At 35.7% G+C, this 17,032-nt stretch overlaps 1 protein-coding gene across 5 annotated transcripts in view; it reads right to left on the minus strand.

The window, feature by feature from the left end:
- Nucleotides 1-17,032, minus strand: part of MAP3K13 (mitogen-activated protein kinase kinase kinase 13) — a 182,404-nt gene that overhangs the window by 139,582 nt on the left and 25,790 nt on the right. Inside the window, exon 1 of one of the 5 annotated variants that reach the window (XM_079100605.1) lies at nucleotides 7,070-8,445. The exons of the other annotated variants lie outside the window; for them this stretch is intronic. The gene's annotated coding sequence lies outside the window, so the exon portion shown is untranslated. Of the gene's footprint in view, nucleotides 1-7,069; nucleotides 8,446-17,032 lie in introns of those variants that run through there. 5 annotated transcript variants of the gene reach the window in all.

The raw sequence follows: 17,032 nt of genomic DNA on the forward strand, positions 1-17,032 counted from the left end.
ATCTATAAATTTTTTTGATGGGGGAGTAACAGGAACTGAACTCAGAGCACCAGACCACCAAGCCACATCCCTAGCTCTGTATTTTATTTAGAGACAGGATCTCCCTGAGTTGCTTAGTGCCTCATTTTTGCTGAGGCTGGCTTTGAACTCTCGATTTTCCTGCCTCAGCCTCCTGAGCCGCTGGGATTACAGGCATGTGCCATCACACCCAGCCCACACCTATAAATATTTTTTGCAGTAAGGAGGAAAGCAATCATTTTTTTTTAAAGACTATATTTTACTATAAAAAAACAAATTAGTGGCAGATCTAAAATTAAGCCTCGTTTCCTAGTCATGTAAACTCTCCAGTAAGCTCTATTCACATGGTGTAGATGACATTAGCTATTAGTTTTCCACATTTAGGAGAAACTAGTATCTATTAGAACTGTTCAAGTTTTAAATATAACTCAGATATATTATTAGGACACTTCCTTAAACTTTCTTTTCTTTTTAAATTCCTTCTTGCATTACATACCATTTTGATTTCTTTCAAACATCTCTGAACAGGATGAGCCTTGGGCCAAATTCTGGTTGAGTTTACCTCAGGTTTCCTTCTACTTTCTCTTTGGTTCCTTCCTTACTTCTTATTTAACAACTCAGATTCCATAAAACTTCATTTAGTGGGCAACAACAGCAGGGAGAGGAAACTGATTAGGTGAGTGAAGTATGAGTCAGAGACCAGGCATGCCACCTGTCTGCCTAAAGGCCTTCAAGCAGTTAGGGACTAGAGCTATAGGAGTTGAGCAATCAGAAAAGCAAAGGGTTAACACCAATAGGCAAAGGGGGGGGGGGTAAGGTTGACTGAATAAGCATAGGGAACAAATAGCAGGGACGATGCAAATGCTTTGCACTCTCAGTCACTTTCCCCCCTCCTCTTACTATGAAAATTCTTGTCTAATGTGACAATGGCCAAGAATCCTACCAACAGTTACAATTGCAACAGTTGGCTGGCTGACCAGTGAATGTGGGAATAATCACAGTTCTTTGGGTTGACAGGTTTTCTTGTTGATAGGAAATAATCCAATTACATTAATTTGTACCAAAAAGGAAGAAACTGATCATCACTTAATACAACTCCCCAAAGTAGTATACTTTCAGGAAAGAACCAAAGCAATATTTCTCCAAGTATATTCTGTTAACTTCTGCAATTTAGTTCTATACTCCAGATTTTTTTAAAAAAAGGATTCTATGACCAAATATTACATGACCCTCTCATAGAAACATTAACATGTTAAAGGTTCTGGGAAATCTTGTAGTAAGTGGATAAGCTCATTTAATTCTATTTAGCTTTATAGTTAGTGCTCTTAATGTCCTGCTTAAGAAATCTGTGCATAACTCAAAATTGCAGAAATATTTTCCTTTATTTTTTTCCCCTAGCTTTCTGGTTCTGAGTTCTATGTTTAGCTCTATGATCTATGTCTATTTATTTTTGTGTAAGGAGTTCTTCCCTCATACCCCATAAGAAAATCCATGTTTTAGCAATATGTTAAAAAGACTACCTTTTTCACAATGAATGGACTTACCGCCTTGTCAAAAATCAATTAACCTTATATGTCTGTCCATATATAGCAATATATGAGCTTATTAAAGCTTTTTAGTTAAGTTTTGAAATCATGTATTATAAATCATCCACCTTGCTGTTCCCTTTCAATATTATTTTAACTATTTTATATCCTTTGCATTTCCATATACATTTTAGAATCAGCTTGATTTCTTCAACAATGCCTACTTGAATTTTAATAGGAATTGCACTGGATCTACATATAGATTGATTTAGGGAAAACTAGCATCTTAATAACATTGAGGTTTTCTTCTTTTGGAGGTTTTGTTTGTTGTTGTTTTTTTTGGTTTGTTTACTTGTTTTGGTACTAGGGTTTGAGCTCAGGGGTGCTTTACTACTGAGTTACATTCCCAGTTCTTTTAATTTTGAGGCAGGGCCTCACTAACTTGCCTTAAACTTGCTAGGGCCACCCTCCTGCCTCAGCCTCCCAAATTGCTGGGATTATAGGTGTATGCCACCATACCCAGCCAATTTTGAATTTTATAATCCATGATCATGGTATATATATTACACTTTTTATTTATACTTCTCAAATTTTTCTTAGCAATGTTTTATAGTCTTTAGTGTTTTTGTTTTGTGCTCTTTTAAAGGGCCTATTTTCTATGTACTTGATATATATATATATATTTGGGGGCGGGTACCGGGGACTGAACTCAGGGGCACTCAACCACTGAGCCACATCCCCAACCATATTTTGTATTTTATTTAGAGACAGGGTCTCACTGAGTTGCTTAGTGTCTCACTTTTGCTGAGACTGGCTTTGAACCCTCAATCCTCCTGCCTCAGCCTCCTGAGCCGCTGGGATTATAAGGCATGCACAACCATGCCTAGCTTGATATTTTTAGTGATGATATTTTCATTTATTTTCTAACTTCAGCTGTTCCAAATACTTCTAATGATTATGTTGACTATAACTTGTAGCCTTGCTAAATTCATTAATTAATTTGAGCTATCCCACTCCTTGGCCTATACCCAAAGGACTTAAAATCAACATACTACAGAGATACAGCCATATCAATGTTCATAGCTGCTCAATTCACAATAGCCAGATTGTGGAACCAACCTAGATGCCCTTCAATTGATGAATGGATAAAGAAACTGTGGTATATATACACAATGGAATATTACTCAGCTATAAAGAATAATAAAATTATGGCATTTGCTGGCAAATGGATGAAATTGGAGAATATCATGCTAAGTGAGATAAGCCAATCTCAAAAAACCAAAGGACAAATGATCTCGCTGATAAGTGGATGACGACACATAATGGGGGGTGGGAGGGGGCAAGAATGGAGAAAGGAGGGACTGTATAGAGGGAAAAGAGGGGTGGGAGGGGTGGGGGAGAAGGAAAAAATAACAGAATGAATGAAACATCATTACCCTATGTGAATGTATGAGTCCGCAAATGGTATGCTATTACTTCATGTACAAACAGAAACAACATGTATCCTATTTGTTTACAATTAAAAAAAAAAAAAAAAATATATATATATATATCTACAGGGTTCTCCTACTATGCACAGCCACATGTATGAATAACCACAATTTTACTTCTTTTCTGAAATCTAGGCCTTTTATTTATTTATTTTTGCCTTGCCATACCAGCCCTGCACTAAGCATTTAATATACATGTCATCTCATTTAATCTTTATAGCAAACTGGTGTTATTCCTATTTAATAGGTGCTATAATTTGGATCCTAAATGTCCCCCGGAGGCCCAAGAGCTAAAGACATGGTTATCGTGATGCAACTGAGAGGAATTGAAGCCTAGTGGGAGGTCTTGCAGGCACTGAGGGCATGCCACAGAGGGAACTGTGGGACCCTGGTTTCTTCCTCCCTATTTCACATGCATCCCTGAGGGGAACAGTACTGCTCTGCCATGTGCCCCAGCCATGATGTGCTAACTCTAACTCCTGGTAATAGATTTGCCTACTTATGAACTAGCACTTCCAAAACTGTAAGACAAAATAAACATTTACACTTTCTAAGTTGGTTATAAAGGTATTTTGTAATAGTAACAGATAAATAACACAACATTTAGAGCATAAGGCTCAGAAAGGTTCAATGGGTACTAAAGTAATGGTAGTCATCAGGGACTGGGAGGTGGAGGAAATGGGGAGTTGTTATTTAGTGGAACTATACGTTTCAGTTTTGTATTATGGAAAAGTTCTGGAACTCTATTGCACAACAATATGAATCCCCTTAACAATACTGAACTGTACACTTAAAAAATGGTTTTAGATGGCAAATTTCATGTTTTAAAATCTTAATTAAAAATAAAAATTATGGGCTGGAGATATAGTTCAGTTGGTAGAGTACTTGCCTAACAAGCACAAGGCCCTGGGTTCAATCCCCAGCATCGAAAAAAAAAATTTTTTTTAAACTCTAAGACAAATTTCATTATAAATTCTAAAAACCAAAAGCTATGCTGCAACTGTTTTTTAACCTATCAGATTGACCAAATTCCAAAAGTCTGATAGCACTCTTATTTGATTAAGATATGGGAAACAGTACCCTTATAAGCTACTGGGGGAGTATGAATTGGTATAATCCCTATGGAAAGCAATTAGGCAATATCTATGATTCCTTTTTTTTTTTTTTTGATCCTGGGAATTGAACTCAAAGGCACTCAACTATTGAGTCACAACCCCAGCCCTATTTTGTATTTTATTTAGAGACAGGGTCTCACTGAGTTACTTACTACCTCGCTTTTGCCAAGGCTGACTTTAAACTTGAAGTCCTCCTGCCTCAGCTTCCCAAGCCGCTGGGGTTACACCACCAAGCTGGGTTTATGATCCCTTTTGATTCAGTAATTCTACATTGTGGAATTCAATCATACAGATATACTCTACACATGTGTGAAATGATACATGTACAAGGCTATGAACTTCAGCATTATTTATAATAGGAAGACACTGGAAATAACCAAATGCCCACTGCTGTGTGACTGGTTATATAAATTATGGTATATCCATACAGTGGAACATATACAGCTTCTTAAAAATGAGGAAGTTCACTACATACTGATAGGGGAAGATAGTGAACATATTACAAGTGAAAAAATTTGGAACAATATGTAAAATATAATGTGTAAAAAAGGAGAGAGTTTAAGAATCTATTTATACTTTTGTATATCCTTGCTATACATTAAGAAGTTTTAGAAGGATACATGGAAAAATAATAGCAGTGGTTTAGGGGTCCTGAATGGAAATTAAATGCACAGGAGACTGGCTGGGGTGGGATTTTTAAATGTACAGCTATGTTTTGGTCTTGGAACCATGGGAATATATCATTTATTCAAATATTTCTATACTTAGAAATAAATTTTAATGCCACCAATTGATACTAATCTATTCATACAATTATTTGCCAAATGCCTACTATATATTAACTAGACACTATTCTAGACACTGGCAGCAGCACTAAACAAGACATGTTCTTGCCCTCTTGGAATTTATATTTTAGGAGGAAAGACCCCCAAAATATAAGTGTCTGTACACACACATTTATATATACATTTTATATATATGTGTGTGTGTATATATGTATACATATATCATATACACACACACACTTTAAAATATTTATAAAATAAATTAAATAATGCCCAGTAGCTATTATAAAAAAAACAACAAAAGGAAAAAGAAGTGATGTGGTGGAAGAGTAGTGGTGTTATTTGGCTGGGGTAGACTGGGAAGGCCTCCCCGAGGAGGAGGGATTTGAGTAGGTATCTGAATGATTGGAGGGAAGAAACAATGGGGGTGGAGTAGAGGTGGAGGGCTTTCTAGACAGCAAAAGCCCTAAGGCAAGATGTGTTCAAGAAAAAGCAGATCACATCTGTGTAGCCCGAGCAAACTGAGTGAAGAAAACAATGATAGGCAATGATGCAAAACAGATGCTCAGAAGCCAGTTTTTGCAGGCTTTGTAGGGCATGGGCAATGACTTGGGCGTTAAGGGAGCCACTGGAGGCTTAAAAAAATTCCCAGAGGGGCTTGGATAAGATTCAGCCAATATATATCTTATGCCTTTCAAGTAAATGACTAAAATATTTCAAACCCAGTCAGGTAAAAGCTTCCTTGGTAAGAGTGACACATGCCACATTGGCTTCTTTCCCAACACCTCTGCCCACTCCCTACTCTTGCCTCATGAACCAACAACTAAATAAATAACCACGCTCAGAAGAGGTTTTTGACTTGGGGAATTTAATCAGTCCAAGAACCTACAATCACTGAGATTCGGCAACCTAAACAGTGTGTAAAGATTTTCACTTCCATTACAGACCTAGAACCTGCTTAGAACAGTGCATCCTGGGCTTCCTGAAGCCCAATACAATGGTCTTGGTACCCACATGATACGGCAGGAATGGGAAACATGTTAAAAAAATAGACTGAATGTCCCTATGTTCTGAAATGATGTTAGAGGAAAGGAGAAACTCAGTGAACATCTACATAAACAGTTTCTCTCCTTAGGACTCTCCGAATGATTTGAAAGGTTACTGGCTAACAGCCAGTCTTTACAACTTTTATACATAAACTAAAAGGTACTTTATTTCCATATTCAAAGTCATTTGTCATGCACCAGGAGTTGTTTTTCTATTTAATGTATTTTGGTAAGAGGGAAACAAAATGTTAATTTTTCAACACCAAATGCGACCTTAACATTTTCATATTTGCACTCAATAAAGTCAATATGTTTGTGTAACAATGTGTAGTTCCTGGACTTCTAATCACAAATTGGAATGAGAGCCACAAAAACACAGCAAATCTACTATCATATATGAAACCTATTTTACATACTATAATACTGGTAATTTCATCTGGAATATCAGTACAGATGTCAAAATCTTACCAAAAAAAACAAAAACACACAATTTTCTCCAAAGTGGCATGAAGTTTCTCAGGCTTTTGCCACTTCCATCTGTTTCACAAAGTTCTTTCTCTTTGAAAATACATTCTGCCAGTCTCAAACCTAGGATCCTAACATTTTGTCACAACATTTTTAGTTCTACTTTATTCTCATTTACTTTCTTTCAACATAAATTCTCCAGTTTAATTACCCCTGAGTAATATTTGCTAACATGAATTCATAGCATAGACCTAAAGGAAAAGCAACTGGAAGGGATATGGAGAGAAAGCTAAGCAGCTTTTAGAAAGAAATCGATCTCTGTACAGCAGATACATACTCACTCCCTTCTATTTTCTAACTGTAAACACCTTCACACAACATAAGACAAGACATTAAAAATTGTTTTCTGCAAGCAGAACCTGCCTTAGCAGAACAGTTGCTGAAACACTTCATGGCTTTCCTTTTCCTTTTTAAAAATAAAACGACTTGTGCAATGCTGAAACTTTCAGCAGGTCTAGTACACAAGATTGAGAGCCAAGTAGGAACTTGATTTACTCTTACAGAAATTATTCTTACAGTCCTTTTTATATTAAAATGTCATAATAGTTTTTAAAAACTACTTACACCAAGCTGAAGTCTGGACAAACAGCATGAAATAACAAGCAGCCAACTATTTCCTCACAGACTAAACTTTGTCCTCTTCCTGGCAGTTTCTGGATCAGGTTCACACTGATACACATTGACAGTGGCCTTGGAAGCTACCACCCAACAAGCAAGGTGGGAGGGTACGTTAAGTCAACTCCTGCTCCATAACTGCTTATCAGCAACTTCTCAAAGGTCAAGTTAAATGTGTTTAAAGAGACAAACTTAAGGAAGATTACAAGGAAATCCTGAAAAATCTTATCATATCTGATGACTTGAGCTTTGGTTTTAGAGTGGATTTCTTTTCTTTTTTTAAAAAAAAATAAAGGATGTCTTCTGAGCTAACAACTATTTCGCTTTCTTCCTTTTACAAAATGTTCCCCTCCTCTTCAGGCTCTAACATTGTGCATTCATAACAAAAAGAGGCCAGAAAATTGCTTCTATTCTAGTTTCCTCCTCCATCTCCATTCTCTGATTCTTTTACTAGTGAGAGAAACAATGCAAAATTCTTGGCAAAATTAAGCACTTTCTGACATTCAAACCACCTGCTGATCTAATGTAAAGTGAGAACTTGGATCCCAATTTCTGTTCTTTGTAAGATAAAAATGTTACGCTCCTTATCCCCTTTCACTTCTCTAAGCTGCTTTCTCTTCCGAGCATCTGTATGTCTGTAATTTGCACCATTACCCTTTGAAGTAGCAACCACTTATAATGTACTCATTGCACTAATCACTTTATAAACATTCTTATTCTCTCCCAGACAATACATTCTGGGATCATCTTCAATTTTTAGTCTAATACTCTGTATACAATTGGACTCCTTAAGTATTCCGGTGATCCTCTGCCATGACTTTCCCAGAAAGATGTCCATGTCCTAATCATTGGAACCTGTGAATATGTTGTTACATAGCAAAAGGGAATTTGTAGATGCAATTAAGGTTAAGAACTTTGAGATGGGGAAATTATCCAGATGAATCCAACCTAATCACATAAATCCTATAAAGGCAGTGAACGATTTCCAGCTGTGGTCAGAGAGATAAAGGATTCACTAGCTCTTGCTCTTGCTGGCTTTGAAGATGGAGGAGGACAGCCACAATCCGAGGAATGCAGGTAGCCTCTAGAAGCTAAAAAGGCAAGAAAACAGATTTTCCACTAGAACCCCCAGAAAGGAACACAGTCTGATGAGACCTTGATTTCAGCCCAGTGAGACCCATGTTAGATTTCTGACTTACAGAACTGAAAGATAATAAATTTGTGTTCTTTTAAGACTCAAATTTGGGGCTGGGGGTAAAACTCAGTTGGTAGAGTGCTTGCCTTGCAAGCACAAGGCCTTGGGTTTGATCCCCAGCACTGCAAAAAAAAAAAAAAAAAAAAGACTCAAATTTTATGAAAATACTTATGACAGCAATAGAAAAATAACCATATTACTTAAAATGCTCTTTTAAAATACAATACTGAATACAATACTCCAAATAAATGCTGATGAAGAAAAAAATTGTGGAACTATCAAGTTCCTTAATCCAGATGCTGTAAGTTTATTGTTTTAGATTTTTAATGCATTATACTCTTTTTGTTTTATTTTGTTTGCAGTACTGGGGTTCCAGGGTGCCCTACCCCTGAGCTACACCCCCAACCCTTTTTATTTTATATTTTGAGACAAGGTCTTGCTAACATGCAAAGGCTGAACTTGAACTTGTGATCCTACTGCCTCAGCCTCCTCAGTAGCTGGGATTACAGGCATGCACTACCTTGCCAGGCTTAATGCATTATACTCTTAACTTATCAGACTCTTGGGTCTTTGTCACATGATCTATATCAAACCAGGTACCTGACTCATTCCTCCTTTTTTTTTTTTCTTTCCTGTGTTGGGATCAAACACATACAAGTTTCCTGACTGCAAATCTTGGTTCTATCTATAGTTGACGGAAGAAATCTAAAAAGGCCCTAAACATATAAACATACTCAACCTCACTCAGTATGGGAAAAATGGAAATAGTAGAGTGACATCATTTAACCTATATTTTAACCTTAAATTGGCAAAGTTCAAAAGTTTCATAAACTGTAATGTTGGTGAGATTATGTGGCAATAATAGAGGATAAATTGATAGAACCCTCAAGAATAAATGGGCAAATTATGAACAATGCTTTCTCACCAACATTTTTATTTACAAATATAAAATGTGTATGTTTACACATGGATATTCACTGCCACATCGTTGCATATAAATTTTAGTATAGGTATCTAATGGAATAAAGGAATAAAAAAAAAAAAAATAAGGCAACTTTGTTAATGGCCAAGAATGAACAAGCAATGTTAAGTTTAAAAAGAGGTACTGGGCGATATATTGAGAATGCAATTGTTGTGTGTGTGTGTGTGTGTGTGTGTGTGTGTGTGTGTGTGTGTGAGAGAGAGAGAGAGAGAGAGAGAGAGAGAGAGAGAGAGAGAGAGAGAGAGAGAGAGAGAATCTCTGAGGAAGGGTATCTAAGAAACCAGAAATGGTTGGTGCCCTCTATGAGAGCAGCCAGATATCTGGCATTCAGGAATGGAAAGCAGACTTGTATCTCCTTTGAATGTTTTAAATTTTTTTAACCAAAGCTGGTATTACCTACTTTTTTAGGTATATATTTTAGTTGTAGGTTAAACAATACCTTTAATTTTATTTTTCTGTGGTACTGAGGATCAAACCCAGGGCCTCATGTGTGCTAGGTGAGTGCTCTACCACTGAGCCACAACCCCAGTCCTGATATTATCTATTTAAAAGTAGACATACTAAAAGCAATATGGTACCCTGGATTAGGTCCTGGAATAGAAATACTACAGTAGTGGAAACACTTGTGGAAACCAAATAAAGGGGCTGACATTGTGGCTCAGTGGTACAGTGCTTGCCTAACATGTGTGAGGTACTGGGTCGATCCTCAGCACCACATAAAAATAAATAATATAAAGGTATTGTGTCCATCTACAACTAAAAACTTTAAAAAAAAAACAAAGTCTAGATTTTAGTTAATGGTCATGTACCAATTTCCTAACTTTGACAAATAAATTGTGGCTATAGATGATGTTAACATGAGGAGAAACTGGATGAAAGTTATATGGAACTTTCTGCACCATCTTTGTAACTTTTCTGTAAATGTAAAATTATTCTGAAAATAAAAATTTATTAAAAAATTAGAGAAGCTTTGAGGAAAATGGCTTAAAGAGAGATCTAAACCAAAGAGGTCAAGTGGGAAAATGTGGAGTAATCTTGGTGTAAAGTGTTGAGAGTCTACATTGGGGTAAACATCATGAAAATAGCTGGGTATGATGGTGCATGTCTGTAATCCCAGTGGCTCAGGAGTATGAGGCAGGAGCATCTCGAGTTCAAAGCCAGCCTCAGCAACTTAGTGAAGCCCAAAGCAACTCAGCAATACCCTGTCTCTAAATAAAATACAAAAAAGGGCTCAGGATGTGGTTCAGTGGTTAAGTGTCCCTGAGTTCAATCCCAGGTACAAAAAAAAATCATGAAAATAACTAATCAGAAGATACATTTAAAAAGAAAAGATCAAAATATTTTCAGTATCACTGAGAGATCAGAAAAGTGGCATTATTGATAAAAGTGAAAATTAGAGGAGGAAGAATAATGAGTTTCAGTTAATTTCCTCATTCAACAAATATTTGTTGGTACCTACTATACCATAGGGTATGAGGATGAGTTTATAAATGCCAGTTATGGAGTGTGCAGGTTCAGAATGTCCTAGGTGAACTGTCCAAAAGGCATACGAATAAAGAAATTAAGAGTTCAGGCCTGGGGTAGTTAAGAAAGATTATACAGAATGAGGAAAGGGAAGCCAACACTGAACCACAGGACATAAACACGGTTAGAGAAAGACAGTGGCAGCAAAGAACACTAGGAGGGAATGGGCAAAGGGTTTGGAAAGAAGCAGAATAGAGCAATTTTCTGGAAACTAAGGGGGAAGACAACAACAAAGATCTAAGAAGAAGGGGCCCATCGAATGCATTGTCCAAGAAAGGAGGATACATAGAAGACACAAGACAGCTAGTTCAAAAGAGAGAGGAGAGATCCATGGCGGCAAAAGCTCACTCAATGAGGTCTCTTTTTTTCCAGTAAAGACTCAATGGAACTGGATTACAGAAGCTGAAATTTTCACGGAAGAAAGCACTTCTGAGCTAAAGGCTTTTGGGATTCCATTTACAATCATGCTTCTCAAACACTTGAAGCAACAGGATAGATCTTTATGTAGTATTATCTTTATTTTGAAGAAAATACAGTGAAACAGAAAAATATAGAATTCACATGAGCTTTAAGGACAAATTCCAAGATTCAAGTGTAGGATGTCTTTATAGGCTGTCACTTTACTATTTCTGGGGCTACAAATTCACTTTTCGCTTTTATAAGGAGATAACTGAATACAATTTGAGAAGCACTCATATAATGACCAGTTATATTGAAATGTGTGTGTATTACTAAACCTCAGGGTATCTGTAGTTTAAAAAAGTAACTTCATGAATTATGGCTTCACAAGGAAAATTACAATAAATATTTCACATTCAAAGGAGAAAAATAATGAATAAAATCCCACTATTTGTTAGTGAGCCCAACTTATGTAACCATTTATCTTGTATGCCTATAGCTAAAGCTTAGTTATACATTAAGAGGAAAGTCAGTTTTGTCTATATCTAGAGGCTTAATCAACACTATATGATGATAAATTTATACTGAGTCCCAACCAATGTAAATATGTATATGTAATATGTGCATATCTGTGTGTGCATGTGTATATACAAATACATATGTACATACATATACTGTTACATACTATAGGTGTTAATAAAGTAAATTGGTGAGTATGTTTCAAATTCTAATTTGTATTAAAACTGTGAAAACCTGACTTATGTATAGGGCATAGTATGCCAGTAAAACAGAAATGTAGTTTTCATCTATAATTTTCTGCCAAGAAAATTAAAATACTTTGGCATTACATTTTCATAAATCAGGCTAAGAATGAGCTTGAAAACTTTGCTCTGATATTTTTCATCTCATTTTAAACAGACTCTCTCAAGCAAGTGAAGATTACTTTAAGTCTTTCCTGTAAGAAAACCATTAAATCAGTAACAGTAGAAGTAATATATGAAAGTTTCTTGAATATTTCATGGAAAAACTATGACCAGTTAGTGATTTTTTTTCTAAAATTAATGTCTAGTTTGATGTCATCTGAATAGAGAAATCAATATCATTATTCATTACCATAATATAATCATAATAATTAGAAACCTTCATGGTTTAAAAGAAAACCAATTTTTAAAATAGTCAAAATAAACCAACTTGTTTTCTAAATGTTTGGATTTCTAAACTAAAAGTTACTTACATAGTAAATAGCTTTCATTACTCCATCTTGTATGCATTACATGACATTACCTCTTGTGGTTAAGAAACAAAAAGCCAATGCAACACCAAACCTGGAGGACTGAATTACATCTCTCATAAGTAATTCATTCAGCCCAGGCTGTGGCTTTCACAATTAATAACTATGGTGACATATTGTCACTTCTTGACATCTCCTACTGCCTACTGCTGTCACATTTTTGAGAAATTCTGACATGATCATGTTTGGAGACAACAAATTTGAATTGATATCCTAGGGAGTAATAAATTATTTCTTTTCCAACTTGACATTCATAATCCTGAGATTGGTAAAAATTCTCAATGATTCCCTTAATTTAAATAAAGATTCAGAGAATATGCGAATATGCATTGATACAAGCACTATGGATGTCAACCATAATAACTAATACCACTATATAATTGGTATTACCTAGAAGGGTAAAGGAAACATATACCTACAACCAGCAATTCAACTCCCAGGCACACACCCTAGCAAAGCTTCCCACTTAGTGTGCTGAGGCACCTTACCTAGTATGCAATGAACATGCCCAGACGTGGAACGCAGCCCTCTAGCCAAGCAATGTCAGGGACATGTCAGGGACACAGCTTTTTTCCTCTAATCCATTGTGTTGTACAAATATTATCTATCATTTTCTATGTGGATTATGATATGAAAAACATTAAGAAATGTTGGGGCATATGTGTGGCAAATACATATAAAATATGTGTATATAGGAGCAACCTTTGTAATAACTAAAAACAAGAACATCCCAAACTCCATCAGTCAATTCATCTGCTAATAAATTCTGGAATACTCATACAATGCAATACTATGTAGCAATGAAAACCAATGAGCAATAGTTAAATATATTGATGTGGTCAAATCTAAGGCTAAAATGTGGCACATTTTTTTTTTTTAAAGCATGTCCCAGAAAAAGACATAAAATATTACTTCATTTTATAAAGTCCCAAAACATATAAAATTAAGCAATATATGGGTTAGCGATTTACACATATGTGCTAAAACTACTAAGATAAAAACTACTAAGAATTATTACAGCAAAATTCAGAACTTTGGTTATCTCTCCAGATCTGGGAGGAGTACATAGGAGATATTAGGGGAAATGGTCATATTGCTTTCTTAAACTGGGCTGTAGATATAGTCACATGTTGTTTATGTAGTTATTCCATAAATATATTAATAAACATCATGTGTAGGGGAATGCTAGGGATCAAACCCAGGGCCTCACATGTGCTAGGCAAGCATGCTAGCACCAAGCTACACCTCCAGTCCCTATTAAACATCTTTGTAAACAGCTTTCCTTGGTCTGAATGAATCCACCATGTCTAAGGCACAATGAGGTCTCTGCAATACAAGAGACACAGAACAAAACAAAAACACCTTATCCAGAACCTTTTACAAAGGCCTCGCAGACTCTTACACATCTCCAACAGAATAATTTGAAAGCTCTGAAAATAACTACACTTAAAACTAAATCCAATATGCTGTCATTTTATGAGGCACCATATGTGTAAATTTTAACACTAAATGAAATATGGATTTAAATATTCAGGACTGAATGAACTGCCAGCCTAGCGATAAAGTAACTGTTCCTGCTATTTTTCTAAACAGTTAACATTTCATTGTGTATTTAGACCACACAAAAGACACTGACAGAGTGACAATACTTTAATTCATCATGTATATCCAACAATGTTTTCTTAGTCAAATGCGTATCTGTTTATTAATGTCATTTAAGGGCAGGTTTATAAAGCTCCAAGAGCAAGAACTGGGTATATATCTACCAAGGAAAAGACACTAGAAATGTTTTAAGAATTCCTGCCTGTATTCTGTCCTATATTTTCTGGGGTAGATAGTAGGAAGTCAATTTTCTAAGCACTGGATATTTTACAGACCCAGAAGAGAGATAATAAACCACAAAATTATAAACTCAAACTAATTAAATGTATTAGTTATTATTTTTATTTGAAATATAAAATAAATCCAGTGTGAGCTTTTCCTTTAGTATTAAAACAAATAAAATTAAGAGTCACTTAAAAACAGGTGGGTTAATGTTTATACAAAGGCACTTTTTTCCCTTTGTGGTTTTTTTTTTTTTTTTTTCCTTTAAAGTTTTAATGGTTGAATGACCTTGCTGGAATTCCCCTGTCAGCTCTGGAGTATCTATTTGGAACTTTCAAATAGAAACTACTTTCACATGATACATGAGAATGGTATGCCAAGTGGTATCTGTCTCTGCACCTTGGAACTTGGATATTAGATGGCAGGTGAATCAATAAACTTCACAAAATGAAAGGCTTTATATTTTAACTCTCAGGACATTTAAGATCAATTTAAAATAAATGTGACATTATATATTTATAGGGTTAACTGTACACAGAAAGCCTTTACATATTTACCTAATTCAAGAAATTTACCCTTGATAGAGCTTCAAGCCATCAAAGACAGGCTCATATGTCTTTCAAACAATGAATATATCACGCTGAAGTGAGAATCTCAGTTGATATTTGATTCCTGTTACCTTAATGTAACTGCCTAAAAATGTAGATAACAGAAAGTCTTTATTGTTTTTGCTTTATTTCACAATTTCTAAAAATATCTATTTTCACAGAGAGATATTATTTCAGATTTACTGTGAAAGATTTACTGGGAAACCTGTCCTTTCCAGTGTGAGCTAGTTTATGAAGCTAACCCTGTACCTGAAAATAAACAGAGCCATAAGCAACAGTGTGGACAATTTAGAGTTGAAGCAGAATATTTATTCCATTTAGCTACACCTCTAGTTTCAATGGTGGCACTAGTGAAAGCACAGCAAGTGTTGCCTGAGAACTGTAGCTCCGTCAATCTATCCTATATTCAAAAGGTATTATCAGGACAGAAGAAGAATGTAACATTTCACAATCAGAATATTTTGATGTTTGAGAAGTTGAGATGGAGAGTACACTGAGAGGAGAAAGAATAGAGTATCAGGGAAAGTTGGTATCAGGAAATGCTGCTTTTTAAAATACTTTTTAACAAATTCCTTTTAGTTATAGATGGACACAATATCTTTACTTATTTATTTTTTATGTGGTGCTGAGAATCCAATCCAGTGCCTCACACGTGCTAGGCAAGCACTCTACTACTGAGCTACAGCCCAGTCCTAAAATAATTTTTCCTAGAATATCACAATGCCTATTTTGTAACAGTGGTTGGAAACTTCTTAGTAATACAGGTTTTTAGAGGAAAAAAATTTTAAACTCTTCACATGTTAAATAAAAATTACAGAAGGCCCCTATTGTGGGTTAAGTTCCTGTATGAGGCCCTAACAGATTAGGTTAAAAATCAGAACGGAGTTGCCCAGGCTATCATTCCACTAAAATGTTTCTCTGAGTTTCTGAGAAATCAGGATTAGAGAGATAACAGCCAAATCTCCCAAACAGGTCAGTTTCAATTGGCAGGATAATGAAGTTTCCTCCACAATAATCCTGACCAAAAAAAAAAAAAAAAAAAAGTAACCTGAAGTAACCTGATGTTAACCAATCATTTATTTTTCTTTTGTCCCACTCTACACAGAGGGTAACTTTGAAATAATTATTTTACTTTTCCTTCTTGGTTTTGCTTTCTTAAAGTCCAGTTCTGTCTATAAAACTAACCTCTTCTGCTCAGTTCGTCAGAACATTTATTCTATTTTATGGAATGAAGTGTCACCAAATTCTAGAATAGAAAATAAAGCCCATTAAAATCTTTGAATTGTTGTAATTTTCTTCTTTGACAAGCATGACATCACAGTAATTACAGAATTAAATTAAAGGCCTGGTCATTGTCCTTCCTTGCCCAAGCTGAAATATTTCCTTCCCTGCTGCCTCTGATTTAGGAAAAAGCAGTAAATGGGATACTAATTCCACATATAACTGCAATCCTGATTTTTCAAATAAAGCTGGACTAAAAATGTAATAATTATGGGCAGTGAGGAAGGAAAAAATATTGCTTTCTTGCAAGACTTCTATTTCTACCTTCCTCTCCCATGTAATTAGCAAAAATAAAAAACACTTGATGATTTTTGGAAATATTAATAAAATATTTAACACAAAGAATTTATAATTACTTCCTATCCTCTACTAAGTATCTCTACATAAGCTAATGCATTGACCTATGGCTGGCAGCCCTTACGTAGCTTCAGGAGGATATAGAGCTGGTAGTAGAAAGACAGATTTCAGGGAGGGAAGAGGAGCTGAAGATTAAATAGGGCAGTGATGTACTCAATCATGCTCACGTAATAAAGTCTACATAAAACCCCAAAAAGGCAGTTTTCAGAGTCTTCCCAATAACTGACCACAGAAGTTTCCTGAGTGTGACACCCCAGCAAGAGCATGAAACACCTTGCCCCTTCCCACCGCCATGCCCTGTTCATCTCTTTATCTGTATCCTTCGTGATATCCTTTATAATAAACTGAGAAATGTAAGTTATTGTATCTCTGAGTTCTGTGAGCCACTCTAGCACCCTGAGGAGGGAGGTGTAGGAACCTTGACTTATAGCCAGTCAGACGCACAGGTAAA

This window comes from Sciurus vulgaris (genome assembly GCF_902686455.1).
Source record: "Sciurus vulgaris genome assembly, chromosome: 10".
NCBI classification, from domain to species: Eukaryota; Metazoa; Chordata; class Mammalia; order Rodentia; family Sciuridae; genus Sciurus; species Sciurus vulgaris.